General features: G+C 47.1%; 1 protein-coding gene across 1 annotated transcript in view; it reads left to right on the forward strand.

The window, feature by feature from the left end:
• The window catches only part of SLIT3 (slit guidance ligand 3), a 592,330-nt gene that overhangs the window by 269,440 nt on the left and 303,803 nt on the right, over positions 1 to 19,087 (forward strand). The window lies entirely within an intron of this gene.

Genomic DNA, 19,087 nt, shown 5'->3' on the forward strand with positions numbered 1-19,087 from the left:
CATGCTCTGAGGGGGACACTCCTGCCCAGATACATGGCTGAGAGTCCTGATGCTGACACAGGCCGGCCCATTCCTTGGAGGTGGCTCCTTAGAGGACAGGCCAAGTTGATGGCTGCCAGTCAGTGAGATCCTTGAAAGAAATACTCAGATCCAGTTATCACAGGTCCACAGAGCTTCTGTCATTTTGCTTTGGAAATGTTACAAAATAGACATTTGTACTGAATGTTTTGGCGTTCATCAAAATCCTTGTCTTCTTTCCCAGTTAGAAAATGCCCTTTCCCACATCCCAAAAATGTCCACCACCAAGAGTTATTCTTGTTTGTATTAACTATTTGGTGGATAATAGATGATATTTATGACATATCAAGGTATAAAGAATAAAAAATGACAAGAAAACTGGCTCCTATCTTCCAACACTTTTTAAAAAAAGAATATTTCCCTGTCCTTGAAGTCCTCTACATAGAGTGAAAAATGACATTTTTATCAAAGTGGGCAGTGGTATATATATGGGGCTTCCCCAGGATCATATTCTTTATTTCCTACGACATACTTTAAAAAAAAACACCACCAGCTTTTGTAATGGCAAAACCAGCTGTGGCCCATTTGCTGACAGCAGCACCAGGTAACTTTTCAAGTCTGGTTGAGTTTTTTCCCTTCCCTTTGACCTGATGTCCATAAGTAAAGCTTTTAGGATGTGTAAAACCCTGCACTCTGACAGAGGAGGTCCCTCCCCCTAGGCAATGGCTGTCTTGAGTGTGCTGGACAGTGCATTCCTCAGCCTTGTCTCTTCGTGGGTCTGTAAGGCATCCCAAAAGTCTGGCCTCGTCCTTTGCACAGCTCTCTTCTCCATAAATCACCATCCACACCATCCTCACTGAGCGGGGAGCAGTCAAGCCATCTTATTTGTAGGTGGGTGTTGCCTGGCCTAGAAATGATGAAGGAAAGGATTAGTAGCTAGACCTGTTACAAGTCATGTCGTCTTGGAACCCACGGGCAGTGGGGACTCCGCTGTGGTCACCTCACCATGTAAAATCATTTCCTGGTTCTGGATCTGCTGCAAACAGGGGACAGGTCATCTGGAATCAGACACCCCTAAAACTTCATCTTCACAAAAGCTTGTGAGAGACATTTTGGACCTGAATTCAGTAGTGTCCTTTCTGGAATGCTGGAACCTGGGCTGGGCTGGGCCTCAGAAGTAGCGCAGGGTGCAGAGCAGAGCTGGTCTGGCTGTTGCTTACAGCTTGGGCCCACGTGGATGAGAGTCTTCAGCAGGCTTCGCTACCCTGAGCTGTGTTTCTTCTTCTGTAAATAATTAGACCCACGTTTCTCATCTCATCAGGTTATTGGGAGAATCAAATGATATAGTATATGTGAAAGGGCTTCATAAACTGGAAAGCACTCTAAAAATAAAAGGCATTCTGTTCGAATGGGTATAAATCTCAGTCCACAAATTCAGTTCTACAAACTTGGTATGAATTTTAATCCACATCATTTTTGTCAACTCAGTTTCAACTTCAAGCCCCATCTAGGGTTGCAAGATTTAGCAAATGAAAATACAGGTTGCCTAGTAAAGGGCACCTTGTATTGTGTCTGGCCCTCAGGCCACCAGGAAACAGTGGAAGGAATTGCTTGTGTTCCACCCTCAGTCTGGGCCACAGTCCTAGGGACTTGTGAGGTGTCAAAGGAAGGCTGAAACCAAGTAAGTTAGTCTGGGATCACCCTTATCCCCTCCACATGACAACGTTAGGGCTAGCAGCTCTCTGTGGTCAAATAGGGGACCTGAGAACTTTTTTGCAGAGTCATCTGTGGCCCTTTGCCTAGACATACCACACAGCCATTGCTTTTTGGGCTATTGCTCAGTTAAGACTCGTGAGGCTAAGTCCCCTGTGCCCAGGCACCCAACCATCCCAGCCTCAGTCTGTCTTATTCTTGTTCTCCCCCTGCAATCTGCCCCCCGCCCAGGGATCTTTCCTTCTATTCTGGGAGAAAGCCTCTGTGTACCTTGAATTTCTCCAGTTCACTTTGCTGCATCCTCCAATTCCTCTTTTGCCTCCTTCCTCCTCCATAAACCCATCGGTTCAGCTCTGGGCATCAGCTTTTGGAATATCAAAGCCAGGGAGTCTTACAAGCGACTCCTTTCTCTCTGCGTTGTACCTTCTTTGAGGCAATGAAGGCAAGGCTGATTGGCTACTTGTTTGAGAAAAGAGGACAGGAAAGAAAAAAGTAGATGAAAAATAAATACAAATTAATAGTTCAAAATATGTCCTAGCCATAATGAAAATAATGCTCATTTCGCAGGTATTTAATTATAGCCTATACTGTGGCATTTCTTCACTGGTCTTTTCCTGCTCTACATTTGTAACCTGGGGAGGGATAGACACTATCCTTTATCATGTCTGCTATCTGAGCTGAAGTAAGTGCTCAACCAGTGTTTGTTGAACTTGTTTCGGTGACTTGTGTGATGCTAGGATGCAGCATCAGTTAGCTACCACCGTCTGGATCCTAAGCACCTTTCAGGAAGGTTGGCTGCCCTCAAAGACAGCAGCAGACCAAATATTACCTCCGTGTTACTGTTGGTTTGTTCTTCATCAGCTCGGATAGCCAAGTGGGCTGGAGGAGCCTGGCACAGAAAGGTGACACGGAGAGGAGCTGGTAGCTACACAGAGTGCTTGCTCTTAGGGACGGAGGGAGGAGACTGTTTGCAGACGGGCTCCCCATGTGACACTTGGCATCATTTCTAACTAACGATATCTTTCCGAGAGTCTTACAGACCTTGTCGGCTGACTCAACCAAGTTACGATCACCCAGAGACACAGCTACAAGGGATCTGGAAAGTGAATTAGCGGGCTGTGGGTCTCCAAAGCTGCGGGGGAGGACATGGATATAGCATCGAAGTTTGAAGAGGAGGAAGACAATTTTCTGGTTTTGATACCTTTTGAGGACTTTTCATGCTTGCTTTGTGTTCCAAGCCGATCTCTCTCTCTCAATTTACCTTTCCTGGTTTCTTCTAAAAAGAGGGTAATTTTTGCCCATACTGAAATGTTACCTTGGCTGCAGAAAGGTGGAGCTGCCTTTGTTCAAATCCCAGCTCGACCACTTACCAGCGGTGTGACCTCAAACAAGTTACCTCATCTCTGAACTTCAGCATCCTTGTTGGTGAAATGCAAATAATAGCAGCACATACATGGGAGGTGGTGCAAGGGTCACGTGAGAAAATGTATTAAAGTGATGGCTGTGGCACCTGGCAGATAAGGGCATGGTGAATGTTTGCTATTATTGCTTTTGGAATAATTTATCTGTGGAGCAAAGGAAGGGCAGGGAGATTTCTTTCTGAAAAGGGGATGGTGAGACCAAGTGGCTTGTCCAGACTTACAGGAGAAGTCAGTAGCTGAGCTGGGAGCCCCTCTTCCTCAGTAAAGAGGTGGACCTGGCCGTGACCAAAGCTGTGTGGATTTCTCTGGCTCCTTCCAATGGCAGTTCTAGCTCTTATTATGGCCTCTTCTCCAGGCCTTTCTGCTCCTCTGCGTGGCCAGGGAAACCAGGCCCCATTCTCTATGTCCTCATCCTTTCCTTAGTTAGTACCTGCTCCCCAACTCCCAGCTCCATTGCCACAGATTAGGCTGACTCAAAGATGAGTCACCACAGGAGTCGTTGTCCTTGTTTCACAGGAGTCTAAAGACCCCCTTCTCCATGGGACCCAGAGTTTTTTCTATTCATATCCTGCCAGAGATGATTTTTTCCCATCACAAAGAATTGATCTTGTTTTTGCCTTTTAATCTCTGTCTTTCCTAGTATAAACTTTACCCAGGAGAACAATGAAGTTATCATCTCTTCACTGAGAACCATAGAAAGCTGGGAGTGTACACCCAAACTTGTTGCAGGATAACTGCTCTCTCTTGGGTGACAGCGAAGGAGAGTGGCCAGTTCTTCTCAGACTGGGCTCCCTGAAGCCCGATCTAGGACCTCCCGTGCAGGCTGGTGGCTTTGCAAGGAGAGCACTGTTTGATGTCCCATTAAGGCAACAGGGAAAAGGGAGATTAGCAGGGAAGATTAACATTCAAATTAATACCCAGAGATGCCTTCCTTGGCTCTGAGCATTCCGGAGAGAGAAGTCATAGGACACCCAAGATCTCTAAAGGCAAAGTATGTGCATGTATCTGTGTGTGTGTATGCATGTTACATACACACACGCTTGTCTGTGTTCAACGTAACTGCATTGGGAAGGAGCCATCTTCAGCTCTGATAAATCTTGAGAAGAAAAGCTGTTGAGAAGAGCTTTCTACTTTGAGGAAGGATGGTTAAAATTGTGGCAAAGCGAGTCGATATGTATTCAGTTAAGCAGACAGGCTGCAGTGTGGGTAGGCAAACACAGACTGTGTACTCTAAAATACACACTTTCAGTATACACACACATGCACAGGTATAATGTAAATGCATTTTCACACCTATCCAGAGGCTAGACCCTCTCCACCTAATCTCATTTTAAAGTCTATTATTTTTAGATCAAAGAATATCTAGAATAGGATTGGGGCCAGAGGGGTAACCTAATGTCCTGCCCTTTCATCCTTGAGGATCAGGGCAGGTCCCCTGAAATTGTCAATGAGTCATGATGACAGAATAGGGAAATGTCCAAAATTCTAAGGCCTGGCGGGTATGCCAGAGGTAGTTGGGGAGTGGGGTAGACAGAGCTATGTGACAGGAGTGGCTCACTGAGTGTCCAGGCCACTTCCTGGGGACCACGTGTGCCTCACTCTCAGCCAGGGAAGGGCAGCTGAGAAGGCCAAGGGGATTGGCTTTACCCTGTGGTAAGGGGGATGCTTGGGTGGGAGGCACTCAAGGTTCCTGGCAGAACAATCTCTCATCTAGGGAACTTTGGGCAGGAAAAAACAACTGGAGGTGACAGGGTAGGTTTTCTCTCATTTGGGTTTTCAAATCCTATTTCTAATAGTGAGCACCAGGCTGTCGTCTGCTCTTTGTGCTCAGAGAGGTGAGAGTATGAGAGAGAGAGAGAGTGTGTGTGTGTGTGTGTGTGTGTGTGAGAGAGAGAGAGAGAGAGAGAGAGAGAGAGAGAGGGAGAGGTGGGGGAGGAGAGAGTCTTTAAATTTTAATTGGTCTGCAATGAAAGATTTAACTGTTTAAAAAACAAAACCCTCTTAGTCCCAGACCACAAGTTATGTGCTAATGTGGGGGGTGGGGGCTGGTGAAGAAAGAAGGAGGGGAGGGCAGATTCCTAATGGATCCCAAGGGGGGCCATGCTGTTCAGGGGTAGGGGAACCAGCCATATGGACAGTAGAATACGATTCAGATGTACTGACTCTCCAGCTGTTGTCCCATCTCTTGGGTAGGGAAGGTGGTTTTCCTTTCCTCGTTTTTAAGATTATCCTGTTAACGCAATAGACAATTAGAGCATGTGAAGTTGGTTTATCATATACCCCACTTCCCAAGGTGATCTAGCTGGTGGATGGTTATGCTGCCAGGCCCTGAAATACAGTGAAGTAGCGGGTGCCTTGGGGATCAGGCCTCGCCATTTGGTAGATGACTGTTTTCTTGTCTGTCTTCCCCTCCACGACATCATGAGCTCTCATCTCACAGCATTCCCAGGCCCAGCACAGTGCCTGGCACTGAGGAGGTGTCAGCAAAAAACCTGATGGATTTTCTGTGGGCATTTTGGGGAAAGCATAGCCCCAAAGTTCCTGTGGCGCTGACGACTTCTGTGTCCTGCCATTTGGTTGCAACACTAACCCTGAGCAGTAACTCAGGTGTCCTTTGAGGCATCTTGCACTGTGCTTGCTGAGGTTGTGTTTCAGCCCCACTCCCAGCCCCACAGCCCCAGTGGTATGGGTGACTATACTCTCCAGAAGGACAAGGACTGTGTCTGCCCTGCTTCTATCTACCACTCTAGAAAAGTGTCTGGAACAGAGTAAGTACAATATTTGTTGAATGAAGGAATGAATGTTACAGCTATGGCTTTTCCTATATCCTGATTGTCTAGCTGAAGAGTGAAACTGGGGATGTACGTACTCGTACTATCCCAAGTGCCATTTGCAAATCCGTTCTAAATGGCATTGAGTTGAGTTGAATTTGTCTCTTCTCATTCAACCCTGACCCAGGTCATTAGGGAAGATATTGGTGGTGTTGGTGATGATGCTGATGCTGATGCCTACCATTGATTGATAGCCTACCATGTGCCAGGCACTCTCTTACACATTTTACATGTATCATCTCATTGAATCCTCATAGCCATTCTGTAATGCAGTTATTCGATTTCTCTCTATTTCACAGTAACTGGAGCTTAGGGGAGTTAACCCACGTATCCAAAACTACATAGTTACGAAGGCGTCAAGGCAGTATTTTAATTCAATCTGTTGACCGACCCCAAAGCCCCTTCTCTTACCTCCACGCCATGCTGAGCAATGTCACACTCGGCATTGGAGGAAGGCCCAGAGGGGTCAGTAAAAGCAGCAGAAGAAAAACAAATTGTAGGGAGTCTATTATAGTTGATCTTAAAAGCCTTGTAATGACCCCTATTTTCTCCAGAGGACATTCTGAAAGCCGGTGATTTACCGTGGCTCCTTGGCTGGGGAAAGATGTCCAGGCAGCCAGTTCCCCCTCCCTGTGCCTCGGGGCTCCGACCCTAACCCAGCAGGGACTCCGGAGGGGCTGTTCCATCCACTTTTACTTCTCTTAGATGCACAGAATATCAGCCCCTCCGATTTTGTGTTTTTTGCCGGGAGGGTCATGGGCTTCTAGCCAAAAATCCTTTCAATTAGTGGACTAGGAGCAGCACCCATGAAGAAAATTAGAAACAGGTAAGAGAAGGGCCCCGTGCTCTGAGCAGAGGAAGGGAATAATTCTTGGATTATGCTGATGATTTACCAATGTTTTCCTAACGTGAGAATCGGTCAGCAGGGGCCTGGGTTTTTTATGAGGGAGGAACCTCTTCCAGACAGCTCACTCCCCAACAGCCCCGATAAATCCCCGCACCCCCACCTCCCGTGAGAAGGCTGCCCTCTCCAGAGTCGCTGTGTCAGAGCCTGTGTAGCTGTTCTTTACTTATCAGCCGCAACCCCAACATTAGTTCATGCTTGGAATATGAAGCCATTTCATATTTAGTCTTGTTTAATCTGGCAAGGAGCCTTAAAAAAGAAGGAGTCCCCTGCTGGTGCTGTTCAGCTTTCACATCTTTATAGTCTCCTGAATTGATTTGACAGAGCAATCGTAGGCCATGGGTGAGACCAAACCCTCTTCTCAGCAACAGGCTAGAGGACAGACAGGACTGCACAGCCACTCTCCCTGGGTCAGGTCCAGCGTGGCCAGGTTCTGCCCTGAGGAGGGGTGTGCCCGCCCTGCCCACTCTGACCCATGCTGACCAGCACCATAGAAAGAGGTTCCTCATGGCACTTGTCTGCTGGGAGCCTCCAAAAACAGCAAGGGTATCTGAGGAGCCCTTGGAATGGCTTTCACCACAGAACATTCTAGAAGTTGAGTGGGGTCAGACTCTCCCAGAGGGTGTTGCAGGCTCTTGGAAGGACTCCTCCAAAGCCACAGTGAGCTTCGGGAAGACTTGCCAAGCGACCTGGCCTGGCAGGAAGCTGAGGTTCACATTCTATAAGCCTCAGATAAGTCAAAGGGGTTTCAGCTCAAGGGATAGTAACAACTCAAAAGAGTATACAAAATTGTGTGTGCACGCAGACCTGCACTCAGTTTTCTGGGAAAAAGGTGTATAGATTTTAGGACGTAAGCAAAGGCATCTGTGACCCCAGTTAGCTTAAGAACTTACGAACTAAGGCAGCTTTCACTGGTGGTTATAGGTGATTTTGAGTTCAACTCAGACAAACTTCTTATTTTACTGGCCATGTACCTGTTTTCATGAGGGTTAAAAAATATATATATATACAACTAATATATCAAGTTTATGATTTTACAGATATTATAGATCAAGGCGAGGCTAAAACGATTATGTTAAGCAAATGTACGAGTCAAGTTATTAGTGGATAAGGATAAAATAAGTAAATAGCAGAGCAAGTTCTATGCATCTATGGCAATATTTGCTCATGGTGACTAGGGAAATAATTCGATCAAGGAAGAAAAACATGGAAGAATCCAGCCCTCATAACCTCTTGTCCCAATTATTGAGATGTTTCTAAATTCGACCCCCTGATTCCAGTCTCTTCCACCAGTCGCCTACACACCATTGTGCAGTCTAATACTCACTCAGATCGTAAGCCTCTCCTGTGCTAGAACACACCATAGCTCCCTGCGGCCACCACGTTATGGCCAAACTCCTCTCACTGGGTTTTCAAGTCCTGCCTTCCACCTGATGTAATCTCGACGGTTTCCTACATTGGAAGCTCTTCTCTTGCCGGACCATTCTTTTCACTGTCCTGCCCAACTCCCCAAATTCCATATTCATTTCTGCCTCGTTGCTTTTGCCAGTGTAATTACCTCCATATCCTGTGCGTATTCCTCTCTCGAGTCCCCTCCCCCTCTAAAAATCTGTTTGCACTTCCCACCAGCCTCTCCCTGCTCTGGAGTATTGCTGCCTTGCAATTCTGCACGTCAGAAATAAGGGGACTTTTGGTTAATTACCACTTCATTTGGCACCAGTAAGCCTAGACAGAGAGAGGAGCTATAGCCAGGAGTATAAAACTTCCCTTTTGGCTTGTTGACGAAATGGGATAAGTTTGGGATTAATCATTGAAAAACAAGTGAGATAAACTCCTGGTTTCCAGAGATATTAACTCCTTGGTCCTCATCCCAGCTTAGGTTATCAAAACCAAGAATTGTTCGTTTTTCACAGTTTATGAGGTTTATCTTTGGCCTGTCATGAGATGCTGACAGAAAAATGAAACTGGTCTGTTCCTAGACTAGTTCGCTTTCTCATTCCCACCTTCTTATAACAAGTTGAAATGCTCCACTGTAAACAGTTGAGGAGAAAAAAACAGACATGAGCGGTGAATGTGCATGCACCTCCTACAGTTATTTTGCGTTTTTATCTAAATCTTTTTATTTCCAAGGCCAAACGCAAAATTTGGGGGCCTCTCCCTTCATTCCAAGCAGAAGGTGGATTTTAAGTGATTTAGTGGGGGAGGGTGACTGCACATTAATAAGTGGGGGTAGTTTGAGAACTTGTGATTTTCTCAGGATTAGACAGAAGAGATACACGTTCAAAGAACTAATCATGGAGAGGTGTTAGATGTGAGAAACTTCTAAATGTGTTGGCTGAGATGTTTTTCATTTCCTGCACATCAGACATTCATTGAAAAATAGCAAAGCGTTTGAGTAAACATGAAAGTGGTTTGAAATGTCAAAAGGACTCTGTATTTGCAGAAAAACACTTTATCAATTGAATGGGATTGTTTATGCCCCTCTGACATGTCACAACTTTACTAATAAGTCGGATGACAAAGTGATAGACTTCTTAAGGGGACCCTGCTCAGTACAGAATTCACTAAAAAAGGTTTCTGAAACAACTCAAATGACAGGTTAGCAGGAGCGTTATTCAAGAGAGGTTTTAGAACTAAAACCTCCAATAATGAGCATCTAGGATAAAATAAAGAATGACTTAAAAATAGTTTCTCAGGACTGTTTTTTTCTTTTTTTTTTTTAGTATGCTTTTTGGTGAGGAAGATTGGCCCTGAGATCTGTTGCCGATCTTCTTCTTCTTTTTTTTTCTTCCCCAAAGCCCCAGTACATAGTTGTATATCCTAGTTGTAGGTCATTCTAGCTCTTCTCTGTGGGATGCCGCCGCAGCATGGCTTGATGACTGGTGCTAGGTCCACGCCCAGGATCCAAACCGGTGTACCCTGGGCCGCCAAATCGATGTGTGCGAACTTAACCACTCGGCCATGGGGCCGGCCCCTCTCAAGACTGTTATTATTGAACAAGCAGTTGATCAACATTCATCACACGCTTAGTATATGCTCAGAGTTTTTCTAAATGGCAGGTGTGTGTCTTTCTTTTTGTGGCTATATTTGTAATAAGATAGTTTCTGACCATTCTTCAGTGTGGTTGATGCTTACTAGGCCTGTGGTATTCAACTCGGTAGTATATGCTTCATCTCATGCTCTGACTTCTAATACCAAAAAGTATTTTTTATTAGTTCTTACCTAAAGGTTTTTTGTTGTTGTGTTTACTTTTTAGGTTGTTGAACATTTTCTGTGATGCCATTATTGTTTTTCTCTTTGTATAATTCTGAATTGTAGACTTAAGCATTAACGCAACTGAAAGAACTTTGCAGTTCTGGAAAGGGTGATGTTAATAACTTACAATTTTTTTAAGGCAAGGCACATACATGCTTCAGAATTTCCAGCCTTGCCCCAGCAGCCAGTGGAGTGGCGGTACCACACAGTGATTAGGGGCACAGCCCTGCAGGCAGACCACCTGGACTTGAATCTGGGCTCCCCTACTCACTGACTGGGTCATCCTTGGCTACTGGCTGAGCATCTTGTGCCTCAGTTTCCTCATGGTAGAACTGAAGTGAATAACATTATACCTACCTCAGAGTGGGGTTGTAAGAATTAATGGGTTAATACATTGATTAACCCAGGCCTGGCCCACACGCAGCTCTCCATGTGCGCTGACTATTGCTATTCCTACCTGCCAGGAAGCATTCAGTGTTTCCATTGTTTTTTCCATGTAGCAACCTGGAAACATCATATCAGTTCTTAATAATGATCACAGCATTTATTGAGCACTGATTTCTGCAAGTGATGGGACTGCTTTACCCCTACCTTCTTATTTCCACAGAGGGGCAAGAAATCCAAGCCCCAAGAGGAAAAACTGTGAGGGGCCTTCAGGCTGTCTTCTGCATTCCTTCACTCACTTCTCCCTGCTCCGAGCCCTACGCTACAAGATCCTTGAGGTCAAGAGCACCAGTTGGGCCCGGCATGTCCCATTTTGTATAGATCTGCCAGCTCCCAGGTGGGCATCAGCTCTGTGCCTGCAGCCGCAGGGTCTGCCCCTGGGGTGGAGCCAGGACCACCTTTGTGAGGCCTGTGGGTGCAGCCTCTGTCCACACTCCTGAGGTTTGACAGCACGAGGCAGTGATTCAGGGTAAACATGCCTCCTCTGCACACCCCACTCATCCCATCCCCACCCCACCCCCACCAGGGACATTGTCCAGAGTTTTCAGAGCCAACACTAGGAATTCCAGGGGTCAGTGATGGCCACACACCTGAGTCATATCCTTTATCATAGGAGCTTTATCAGCTATAAAGAAAACCACCCCTCTGGTCTCCATCTGCTTGATTCATATTGGTCTGGAACTTAGAAGGGTTGGGGTTGTGATTAGTTTTCACAAAGCATCCCCAAAATACCCACACCAGGCTCTGTGTAGCTGTGCTGTTTCACTTCACCCAACAACCCTATGAGATGGGGATGATTATTACTGTTTATCAGATCAGAGAACCAGGCTAAGAGAGATGAAACCAGCAGCACAAGATAAGCAGACTGAAGATCTGGGATTCAAATCAGGTCTGACTGACTGAGGAGCTCGGGGTCTTGAACCCACACCAAAGGCTCTCATACTTGGAGGTTCACAGCATCCCCCGGAGGACTCATGAAAACACAGGTCGCTGGGCCCCTTCCCAGAGGTTCTGATTCAGGGGGTCTGGGGTGGGCTCAAGAATGTGCATTTCCAGGAAGTTCCCAGGCGGTGCTGCTCCTGCAGGTCCAGGGACCCCATGTAAGAACACTGCTGTATACTCAACCTCATGCTGTCCAGTGTCGTTTCTTAGTTCCAAGCTTCAGAGTTCACCAGTACATGAGGGTGGTATAAAATTTTGGTACAAAGCATTAGAACTAGGAAAGTAAGCTTATTCGAATTATTAACTAAGATATCTATGATCATGCATAGAAGACAGATCCTTTTGAAGGCATTTTGGGGTTTGCTGTACTTTCTAAAGCTAAAATGAATCAAGGAAAGGATGAAGGATGTGTCACTTTAAGCCATGACAGAGTATTTCATTCTTAAAGTACATTTTCTGGTAACATTTTATTCTGAAGACAATCTGAATGACTCTCCTTCGTGTAACTCTGTGAAACAAGGAACTATCCGTGTGTCCCAAGTGATTCCTAGAATTTATGACTGAGAGCTTCCACCTGGTTTTGAATGTGAACAGTCGAGAGACAGAAGGAGAGAGAGAGAGACTGGAAATTGATCCCAAAGTCAGGGCAGGGTGACTACATGATGGCTAGAATCCCTGGTCCTTTATAGACACCAAAGATAAGGCCAAAGAGGCTACAAGTGGGTGTGAAGGGCCCAGGACAAACTCAGGTGTGCAAGAAATACCAATCCCACAAACAAGAAATACCAGTCCACATCTTACTGGGCTGGTTGGAAATTCTCTGTCACCTTCTGGGTCTTCTCCCCTTCTCCCTTCCAGTACCCCTCCCAGCAGAGTTAGGAGTTTGTGTGGTGCCCAGAAAAAAAGGATGGCCAGCATTGGCCCCCCATTGCCTAGGTCCACTGAGCTCCCTTGGAATGCAGTAGCACTGCTTTTTCTGAGTTTTGCTGGGTAATGGAATTTTTGGCAAGGCTTCTAGACAGGCCACACAGCTGTGACTCCTGGGGTCTTTCCCCATCCCTGGGTCACAGCAGGAAGCGAGGCCTCTCCCAAATCTTTGGAGCCCATGAGTATCTACCCCCATCCCTTTCTAGTTTGGGGGGAAGAAGCCCCTTCCTACCTCTTTTCTCGGCCACCCTTCATCTCCCTTCAAATTCCATTCTTCCCTCATAGAACTTGATGTCCATTAGACCCAGAGCTGAAAATACTCAACTCTTTCCTGGAGGTGCAGAAAAATAATTGCATTCTATCCTTCTGCCATGGAAGAAGGGGTAGGAAAATCAGGAGAGCTCCGATTTGATCCTCAAATGATGTGACTGACCTTAGATTAGAGCTGCGGTTCTCAGCAGAAGGGTTCCCCTTCTGGGACCAGCACACCGGAGGCACCAGGCACAGCCTTCCCCAGATCACAGTGTGAACTCTCAGGGGACCAGCTTCCAGGCCCTGTGTCCTGGAAAGTGATGATGTCACTCTTAGGGAAGGAGCTGACAAGTGTCAGACCCCCTAGAGTACAGGGCAGAAAGTTGAGTTCAACTGGGATAGAAGTGGTGAACATAAGGAGATTGGGGAATCTCTGTCAATGAGGCAGTTAGTCCCTCCCTCCCACCGTGATTCCCGAGGGGGCTCTAACCTTGCCTCACAGCTGTAAGGATGACCTGCTCACACAGCAAACCTGCAGCGGTCACCTGATGGTCCTACAGTAATGGAAAGGCTCCTAAACTCAGCCAGACCATGAGCCACATTCTACTATCCATCAGCTCCTCCCCCACTTCGTGAGGCAGGCCTGGGTCTCATTTGCTTCTATATCCTAGGGGAGGCCGTAAAAACATTGGTGGCCGGGGCACCTCACTGTCAGGAGCACTTCTTCCTATGACCCTACCTAGGGATTGGATAGACTGGCCTGACGCCAAATCACTGACCAGCCCAGAGTGACATGACCACAGATGAAGGGCCATTTAAAAGTCTGCCGCTGTAACTTTCATCAGGGAAATTCCTGCAGGCTAAGAGTTGTTGAAGGTCAGAGCAGAGTTCCTATGGGCTTCTGAATTCACCATTTTTAAGAAGTCAAACAGTGGCGTCATGAATGAGTTTGACATTGTAGCTGAAGCCCCTAAATATATCTAAGCAAGCCTGGGGTCTTTGGAAGCCATAGATTATTTCTCTTGCATAAGTTTGGGGGTGGGGTATAAGTACCTACTAAAGAATATTTTATTAGTGATCATTAAAAAAGAAACTCAAGCTCCAGTCCTCCCACTTCCCATCCCCCATCCACTTAAAATGCAACCATTTATGTCACTCTGCTGTGAAATTGGAAAGGATATTTCTAGCTCAAAGGTTCCCATGTTGACTTCAGCCCAGGTAAGTCACGTGTGTCTGGGGAGAAGGACAGCAGGCTGGGCTCTGGAAGGGCTCTGCTCTCAGGCCTACTTACTGCCTCTGTGTTCGTTCCTCTGTCTGAAAGAGCTAAGGCCTCCCTTGAAGGGAAGAGCGTCCCCAGAACAGAAGTCTATGCAGTCCTTCCCCTGCCCAGCTGCCCCCAGCCATACCGAGCTCCTGCAAGCTTTGTGGCTTTCCTGCTCTGTGCCTGGTGCTGTGCTGCAATGATCTTGGCAGTCACCAGTGGAACTTCTGGAGGTGGGAGGGTGGTGGGGTACTTGTGCTTGGTCAGGAGGAGCCAGAAAGGATATCCAGTGCTAGAGACATTGGCTTCAATGGCCATCTTTCTCTGGGAAATCAACCATAGTTCTCAAGCTGTATAGCAGAAGGGAGGCCCAGATGTCCAGTGCATTTGGGCCTTCCTGTCTGGGAGCTAGGCTGTGTGCAGAGTGGCTGCTGCCAGATTGATGCTGGTTGCCAGGTAAGCAGTTATGCCACAAAAGGGGGCAGGAGGTGGGGGGAGCAAGGGAAGCCGCTATTGAAGACCACAAGGTCTCAATCCAGTGGAACCGTTTCTATCAGACTAATGAGAATCATTTATTTTGCACATGCGTCAAATGGGTCATCTCAGGGGAAAAGCCTGCTTGACAGTGCAGATTCTCAATTTTCTGACAGTAGATTAGCCAAGCTTTTTTTTTCCTCCTTACCCCCTAACACGATTTAAATCATTTTCTTTCATCACTTAATCATTGAGCACTCAGGGAAGACGAACTAAGTTTAGTATTAGCTTGTGCATACCGTGACTAAGGTATCACAATTAGGAACAGGGGAAGTATATTTTAAAATCATGTAATTAATTTGATAGCAGAATAAGTGAACTTTGGAGTGTCCACCCTGTTGGATGATCCACGTGGCTAATTTTTTCCTGTCCTGTCCACACTGCCCCTGTTTGTAGCCAAGCCCTCAAAGCTCCTTCGTGAACATTTTTCTGCTGCATGTGCAGGAAAGCTCAGCGTGGTCTCACACTGTGTCGGTTTGCTTGGTTGCACTGTGAAATCCTTAGGTGTCACGTGCATGCGGCATTTGAGGGACGTGCGTAAAAGATGGGGCTCTTAAGTAAGACTGGTTTGAATCTTGCCTCTATCCCCTACCAACCGTGTAATCTTAGGACAGCAATTCCTCTGTGCTTTGGTTCCCTTGTGTAAAAATGGGGATAATAGTAGCTCCCAACTTCATAGGCTTGTTATAAGCACTAAATAAGAGAATATGTGCAAAGTAGAAAGCCTGACACATGGTGGAGCTTAACAGCACTAAATATTATTATTCTGGTTGTCACCATTTTGACCAGGGGATGGAGGGGCTGTTAATCTTGGAGGCGAGGTGGGATTTGTGTGAGCGTGTCAGTCAGTCATTTGGTTGGGAGTGGGAGGAGACTGAGATGGAGAGATAACTGAATCCTGGGGTGGTGCCTTTCACTCATTGGAGTACAAGCAAGTTCCAGGTGGGAAAGTGTGGAAAATAAAGGTCGGGGACCATATAAAAGTGAGGGCTCTTTTTCTGTAGGAATCCGGAAGATGTGTTTGATTCTCTGTGTGTCCCAGAAAGCCCTGAGAAAGCGTCTTAACCAGCTGAGCATCACACCCCTCCCAGCACCAAGGCTCCCATTTCCCCTTTTCTTCTTCAGGGTCATGGGTCTTACAGTCCATGGCGTTCTGGAGCCTTCCGAGGAGCCCACCAAGCCTTCCCGTTGCAGTGCTTCTGGGACAAGGGTGTCTGTCAGCAGACAGCCTTGAATAATCCTTTTCTTCTCCTTCATCTCCTCCCAGCGCCACATGGCTAGCCTGTTAGGGGCAAAGTCAGAAGGAGAACCCCAGCCTCTGATTTCTCGTCGGCATCCCCCACTGAGACCCCAGGTGCCCTACAATCATAGCGATTGTAGAAGCCCTCGGTCAGCTGCTGCTGGAAACTTACGTTCTGTAAAGTTTGTGTTTTGCTTTTGTTTTATTTATAATATAATATTACATCAAGACGAGTCCATGGGCTTTGCCAGAATGGGTAAAGGTAGGATGATTTGAAGACTTTTCTTATGCGGCTCTACAGTTGATGCAGCAAAGAAGCTGGGCACCGCCCAGGAGCAGGGTGATTGCTTTCCAAGTCAGTCATCACTTATTTTTGTTTTTGTTTTCTGCTTTTCATCATTTAGTCAGGATTTGTTTCCTGGTTACTTAAGGAAGTATATGAGAAAACAGAAACCCTTTTCTATCAATCTAGGTGAGAAGGTAGAAAAGCATATAGTCACTTCAAATGGAAAATCCTTCTACAACTAAAGCACCTTCAGAGTGAGACAGGAGGGCACGTGATGCTGCTGGAGGGAGAGTGCCCACCTGGGGGATTTTGTTGTCTGACCTTTTACCCCATGCTGCCTCATTCTCCACATCTGTATAGTGGGTTACCATCTGTCCTACCTGCTTCAGAAGGATTATGAGAGAAGTCTCTGGAAAAGCAAGAGGCCTGTGTAAGTGCAGACCAACCGATTGGAGCTCTTCCCCGGGAGCCTGGTGCAGAGCAGAGCCCCTGAGTCCTGCTCTATCATATCACCCCGTCAGCAGCTCCCCAAGGACCTGGCCATTCCGCACTTGGCTGACATCTCAGGTTTTCTTGGTCCTTTAGGAGATGGAGAGGAAATGTGTATTTTCAGCTTAAGAAGGAAGATAAATCTCTAAATGTCAGACCTGAGGCTTGGCGTGAGCACATAAGGGCTGTTTTCATTTGGAGCCTGACAGAGCTGTGTGGGTTTCCCGGCCCCCAAACACTCACCTCCTGAAGCCCCAGGAGCTGACCCTCCCTGAACGGCTCAGGGGTGAATCCTGCACCTTGTCCCCCGTTCCAGTTAAGAGAACTCTTTGAAGCTCACGCTCAGTCTGCTGGTCCTTGTTCTGCATGTAAAGAGCCTTTGCTCCTGCCCACTGGCATTTTCTAGTATAAGGGGGCTCTGTATCAACCCCCACAAAACGGAAATGCTAATGACACTGGGATAGGGAACCGCGGTTCCCCTTCTGTGCTCAGTAATCCTGGGAGGGAGCGACCAGAAAATACGTTCGTTGCAAGGAGTATTCCTGCAGAGAGAGCAGAGTTTCTCAAACTGCCTCCCTCGGAACCCTGAGGTTCCAGGGCCTACATCAGGGACTGAAGCAGGGGTCAGGGGTCAGGAGGAAAAGGGCAGGGAAATGGGAAGCCCAGTGGGCAAGGCTTCAAGTCTCCCACCTCCATTCCGGAACTTCTGCTTTCATCTGTCCTTTATGTTGTGGTTCTGCATACTGCTTTTAAAAAGATTTTGAAGACCATGGACTGATTTAGAGGTTCTCTCCACAGGATTCAAGCTATAATTATATCCACAGGAAAAAATAAATAAAAGCCCGTTTACAAATCCAGCTTAATTAGCCCTTGCATAAAGTGAAAGTAAACCTCAGCAGAATTCTACAGGATTCCGAGTTATCATCATCCATTTGTCCCTTTGGGACATAATTGAGGGTCCTTGCATCCGTTGTTAAGCCCCCTGTTCTAAATTCATAAGGTCGCCTTGCACTGTATGTCAGTAACTTCCGTGGACACTGGCTGCAGAGGGAGCAAACTGGAAAAGTCTCCGCCAGCCCTTATAAAGTGTCTGAATAAAACGTAGGGGGTCATTCTCTTTTCTGCAAGGGGCAACTCTTGAACCACTGAATGGTGGCCCAGGAGAGGGAGCGGGGGAGGGGCAAGTCCAGAGACAAACGCAATGGCTTTGGGCCAAAGGGTAAAAGGCACGTTTTCAGGAAAATTACAGAAATTTGCCCGAGGCGGGTCCTACTTGCACACTGAGTTCTTATATGGACCCTTTTATATTGCTGTTTGCTTTGCTTTTAAATAAAAAACGAGTGCCTGCCAGCCAGGGGGCCTCTTGGGCCCTGAAAGGGCCTGCACAGCAGCCTTGTCCCCGCCCCACCCCCAGCCCCAGGCTCCCGGATCAGAGGCAGATGGGAATTGCAAAGGCAGTTCAAGAGGAACACGTGGGGGTAAAGCCCGGGAGTCTGGACTGGTGTTGTAGGGCGAAGGACAAGCAGGGGCGGCCACTCTGAGAAGGAGGCTTTCTCCTCTCAGGTTTCCAGGGCCAGTCCTTCAAATCAATTTGCCTGCTGGAAAGACTAAAGAGGATCTTCAGAGGGACCCAGACAAAACCGGCAGAGAAGGGCGAGCCTTGATCTGGTTCCCCCGACAGATCCCCATGACGCTGTATTGTCCCACACCAGCATTTCCCCAGTCTTGGTTTGCTGCTGGGGAAAAAAGCTAAGGTGGACAGCCACGGTTTATGATGCCTGTGACCCAGCCTCTGCTCCTAGAGGGCTCCGTCTGGCAGAGCACCTGGGGCTGCCGTGTCCCCCCGGAGCCTGGGGCATCTGGCCCTCTGCTCCCTTCACGGCAGGGCAGGTGGCAGGGCAGGCCGTGCAGGTGCTGGTGAGCGAGAGCAAGAGCCGTGGAGTAATTTGGATCCTAACCCTACCACTTCCTCCTCTGGAGCCCTCTGAGCCTCAGTTTCTTCAGCTCTAAGATACAGATACGAGTAGACCTGCTTTCTAAGGCTTGGCAGAATGAAAGAAGACTCGGCTCAGTCCTGGATACATAGTAACCACTCCCATAAATATCAGCTGTTGTTAGTTAGTTTAGTTAGATATTCTTGCTGGGAAGCAAGCACTCTAATACAGTGTTTAATGAGAGCACATGTGGTTTGCAATGAAAAAGAGCTGGGTTCCAGTCTCAGCTGTGCCAATTTCTCGCTGTGTGATTTTGGATAAATTCTTTGACTTCTCTGAGCTTCGCTTTCCCCATTTACAGAATAAAGATGATAATGCCCATCTCAAAAGGCAGCAGTGACAAATGAAAGGAGATAATGCAAATTTGCACAGGGCTTGGCACTTACTAGCAAACAGTCAATAAATGAGAGATATCGTTATTAATGCTAGCTCTCACATATGATATCCTCCAAGGAGAACCTAAATGTTTTTTTGTTGTTTTCCTAAAGCCTCAGAGTGTGTTCCCCAGGCTGAACCGGTGGGCATAAGTCCTGATCCACCTGAGAGGGTCAGGGCTCCCCCTGCAGGCCCTGTCCC

The sequence above is a fragment of the Equus quagga genome, chromosome 7 (genome assembly GCF_021613505.1).
Source record: "Equus quagga isolate Etosha38 chromosome 7, UCLA_HA_Equagga_1.0, whole genome shotgun sequence".
In the NCBI taxonomy this organism is placed as follows: Eukaryota; Metazoa; Chordata; class Mammalia; order Perissodactyla; family Equidae; genus Equus; species Equus quagga.